Raw genomic sequence first — 5,362 nt, 5'->3', positions numbered from 1 at the left:
ATCTCTACTTATTTTCTTTTGGACCATTATGAACTCTAGATTTCAAAGTGTTATCTTATTAGAACTGGCCATATTGGCCTTGCTAAATTAAAGGAAGTGCTCCTATGTTTATGGATGTCAAATATCTATCTTTATATTCCAACTTTTCACAATTTTCTACTCTTAAGACCCACTACCACAATTTTTTTTCTGATTCATATGATAGATAGTAATAGATCCTAAAATGTTCTTGGTTTATAGGCTATTTCTTTTTAAAGTAGGGCTTTAACCTTCCAATTGGTGCAAAGCTGTTACTTGACAAAGGTAATCAGTCTCGAACAATCAGGTGAATTGTGGAGGGGGTACATGTATTGAAGAGAACAAACATCATTCTAAAAGATGTGATTAATGTATTATCTATAGCAAAAGTAGAGTGAAGGATTATTTCTGCTGTTTAGAAGACATAAGAAATATTTAAAGATGGCATCCCCAGGATTGTCAATTCAAGATTTTTCAATCTTAGCAAACAGCAATTCCCTATTTTTCCTGTCAAGGTCATTTCTTTATCATAGGACTTCTGCTAAGATTATACTTTTAGTCTGCTTTGTAGTTTTGTCACTCTTACAGTCTGGGCCAATTTTTAGCTGTGAGTCTCTTTTAAAGTACCATAGAGCCATTCTGTCTTTCAGATTGTGCTTTAAGCTGACAAGTCGCTGTACTATAATTATTATTTCCCCTTTCTCTGGGGCCTTTTGTGCCACCCAAAGAAACCATCCTATTATCAAATCCTCAAAATAATGATTGTCCCACACTGATCAAGTACCCCAGCTACATGATTAATCCAATGTGTTTCCTTTTAATTTTACCTTTTCCCATTCCACTTATCTCAGGTGAAAATTTAAGTAATTAGATGTCACCACATACCCTAGGGGTTAATTCCACCAGATATTTCATCAACAGTATGATCTCTATTGATTGCAGACAAGGAGGAAAACTTAATTCTAAATCCCAGACTGAGGGTCTGCTTACTAGGACAATTTATGTACCAAGTTTTAATTCAGCTCCTTGAAAAGGATCTTGATGTAAGGCACACATACTGGTTTACTGGAAAGTGAAATCTCAGAAGGAACATAGAAACTAGATTACTTTCTTACCTAGGACATCACAAGACGAGCCTCACAGCAAAATCTTGCCTTAAATAGTCCACTGAAAGAAAATTGAGAGGAAATTTCTCTCTCAGCCACACAAGATATTCTTCGGTCACAGTTTTCCCGTGATATCTTTAATGCCATCAAATGCTCAGTTGTACTCCCTTACTCATTTTGCAGACACTTGAAAAGCCTGGTTCAGTACCTTGTGGCATGGCACTTTATCTGAGACGAGAAGTGAGGAAGAGTCAGATATTCTGGACATTATCCCCATGTGGCAGAACTGCACAAAGCGGGATGTCTCATTTTGTCCCATAGTGCTTCATTTGAAACAAGTGGCTGAATTTTGGAGAGACAGGTATAGCCAAGAGAATTCTGGGTGGTAAATAAGGTGCACCAATGTAATAACTTTGATTTTTAAACTCATTAATCTAGTAGGTGTTCCTGTAATTAAAATGAAATTTTAATAATTTTAAGGGCTAACTTGTTAGTGTCTAGCTTATAAATAAACAGCTAAATTTCAGTCAGCAGTGAATTTGTCTTGACAAATGCATACAGTTTTCCAAGGTAAGATTCATTATCAAGTAAAGTTTTTGCAAGAAAATTGGTGTATCATGCATCAATTCGTTTATTCACTCACCAACAAACATTAATAGGTATGATACAATAATTAGTTTTTGGGTTAAGAATAGATTACGAAAAGTCAGATCCTTCCCATAAAGTGTTTGCAGTCTTATAGCTACGTTACATATTTATGAAATGCTTTAGTTTCTAAAAATGTTCACATTTTTAAATTCCTTTACTTTTTTTTTAACAACCTTGTACATTTGATATGGCTGTTATTGGCATATAGAAAAGAAATACAAAGGAAATAAAGTTAATTTCAGAGATCAATTCCATCCACTAGATGAGGAGATAATTCCCTCATTGTATGTACACAAAGTTTCCTAGCAGAGTTAAGAAAACCAAATGCTCACATCACCAGAGAACTGGGTGAATTATAGGCAAAGATGATAGGTCATAATATCTGTATCATGCTAGATTTGGGAAACATTTAGAAGTTACCAAGTTGAACTTAACACTCAGTGTAGTAATTTCTTTTATAACTTCTTGAGAAATAATCATTCACCCTCTTTTAGAAAATTTCCTATAATTGTGAACTAACTCAATTAAAACAGACTGTCCCTGACTTATTTATATAATTGCAACCCACCTGTCACCTAGCAATATATGAAGTCTATTAAAAAAATCTTCTATGATAGGCCTATTCTTGGAACTTGATGTATCTTATGACATCAACAAGTGTTTTTTTTTTTCCTGTTTTATTTGAGGGCTCCATTTACATTTAGTTGTACACATAATTCCTAAGACATAATCAGCAATCAAACTAAATATTGAAATGATTTTGAATGTTAAAATTGTTAAAATGTGATATCCTAGATTTAACTTTGATTTTCATGTTTGTTTTCAGAAACATTATACTTAAATGTTATATTAAATTTTTAGTAGCTAGAGAGGATCAAGTGGAAGGTTAAAAAATAGAATTACTGATAGAATTGTAAAAAGTTCAATTAGCAAAAATTCAGAATTCATTAGGTTTTATAGCACACCTGCACAAAAGTTGTTAAAAATATGTGAGAATACAAGGAAAGATAAAATTAAATGAAATACATATTCAGTAGTCTTACAGAGAAGATTGGATTATTTATATAGAATATGTAAATTGGATAATAAAAATTAGCATATATGAAAATGGGTAGAAATCTTAAAATATATATGCTTGTATGTGTTATGAGACATATATATGTATACATATATATATATATATATACACACACATATATACTTTTTTTAAATTAAGAACAATCACTACAGAATGTTTTTAGTATAGAATGCTAGAAATTATTTGCAAACCATAACCTGATAAGGGCTTTATCTGTAAACTGTATAAGTATCTCACACAATCAATAGCCAAAATAAAAAAAGCAAACAATAAAAAAACCACAATAACATGATTTTTAAAATTGGCTAATGACTAAATAGACATTTTTCCAAAGAATGCATATATGTATATGCAGGTATATTGAAAAATGCTCAATGTCACTAACTGTTAGGGAAATGCAAGTCAAAACCACAATGAGATATACCTTAACACTTGTTAGGATGGATACTATATAAAAAAAGAAAAAGATAAGTGTTGGTAAGGATGTGGAGAAATTGCAACCCTGACACATAGTTAATAGGAATGCAAAATATTGAACCTGCTATGAAAAGAATATGGGGGCTCCTTAAAAAAAATAAAAAAACAGGACTATAATATGGTCGAGCAATCCATTTCTGGAATTTTTTCATCAGAATTGAAATCAGGATCTTGAGAAGACATTTGCATTCCCATGCTCATTACAGCACTATTCACAATAGCCAAGATGTGGAAACAACCTGGATATATATCAAAGATGAATGGATAAAAGTATATTATTCTTTTAAAAAGAAGGAAATTCTTTAGTAAACAACAATATGGAAGAATCTTTGGACATTATGCTGAGTGAAGGAAGCTGGTTACAGACAGACAAATTCAAATTCTGCATGACTTTATTTGTCTGAGATATCTAAGAAGTCATATTTCTAGATTCAAAGACTGGGGTAGTGGTTGCCAGTAGATGAGGTAAGGGGAGGAGGAAATGTGGAATTACAAATCAAAAGACAAAGTTTCTACTAAGCTAAGTGAGTAAGCTCTAGAGCTCTGCTGCACGACATTTTACCTGTTGTAAATATAATGTCTTGTACACTTATGTTGTGTTCCCCATTATTAAAAAATTAAGAGAAAAAGGAAATACATTTAAGATATTTTATACATTTGAAAAGTTAATCCAATACGCACAGTAATATTCTTTTTGTAATTGTTTTAATGTTTATTTACTTTTGAAAGAGACTGAGAGACAGAGCATGAGAGGGAGAGGGGCAGAGAGAGAGGGAGACACAGAGTCCAGAGCAGCATCCAGCCTCTGAGCTGTCAGCACAGAGCCCAACCCAGGGCTCAAAGTTATCAACTGCAAACCATGACCTGAGCCGAGGTCAGGTGCTTAACCCACTGAGCCAGCCAGGTGTCCCTACACAGTAATATTCTTAAGTTAACCCTTAAAGAGTATAAATTCAAATGTGGTCAGAAAAGTGTTGATTTATTATAGAGGTATTACATTTTTTGCAAGCGTTTTGATTCACCTGGCCAAGTACAACCAGGAAGTCAGGCTAGTAAGGACTGAAAAGTAACTGTGTTTTTTAAGAAAACATAGTTTATTCTTTCTCTCATTCGTGCTTTTATTATGTCATCCACTAACAAATATTTAAGTATCTATTATTGGCCATGCACTTATTTAGGTATTAAAGAGTATTTTTAAAGGTAAAATTATAACTCAAATATAAAGTGAATCCCATTAAAGATACTTTTTAACTCACCAATTATTGTGAAAACAAAATTTTAGGACTACCACAAAGGAGAATTTAAGGCACATATACATACACATGACATTAAGGATATGAAATTTATTTATAGATGCAATAGTGATAAATATTCCACAGTGTGATAATCAGTTGTGTTTCCATGGATCACAAATTACATTTCAACAGAGAAGAATCATTTGCATCCCTATCAGTATTCTATAGTTTACAGAGTTGTAAAGTAGCTCAAAAACAATAGAAGAGGGAGATATCCCCAAATTCTGGACAAAACATACAATAATCATTTTCCCTCAATCCAAAGTTTTCCACATTTTTTTTTCTGAAGTGGGCTTTGTATATATAGCGTTGGACAGCAACAACAACAACAACAACCAGACAAAAACACTTGACCTAAAAATAAAAATAAGGGGTGCCTGGATGGCTTAGTCTGTTAAGCATCTGACTTCTGTTCAGGTCTGATCTCAGGGTTTTTGAGTTTGAGCCTTATGTCCCACAGTGTCAGCTTCAAATCCTTTGTTTCCCTTTCTCCCCCATCCTGCTCACATGTGCACTCTCTTGCCTCTCTCTCTCAAAAACAAAATGTTAAAAAAACTCAAACACACACACACACACACATGCATGCAAGAAAACCTTGACCTCATGAGGTTTTTTAAAAAATCTTTTTTAATTTTTTAAATAGTTTATAATAGGTTATTGTCAAATTGGTTTCCATACAACACCCAGTGCTCTTCCCCACAAGTGCCCTCCTCCATCACCACCACCTCTTTTCCCCCTCC

This window comes from Suricata suricatta, chromosome 7 (genome assembly GCF_006229205.1).
Source record: "Suricata suricatta isolate VVHF042 chromosome 7, meerkat_22Aug2017_6uvM2_HiC, whole genome shotgun sequence".
In the NCBI taxonomy this organism is placed as follows: Eukaryota; Metazoa; Chordata; class Mammalia; order Carnivora; family Herpestidae; genus Suricata; species Suricata suricatta.
This window is presented reverse-complemented; position numbering follows the sequence as displayed.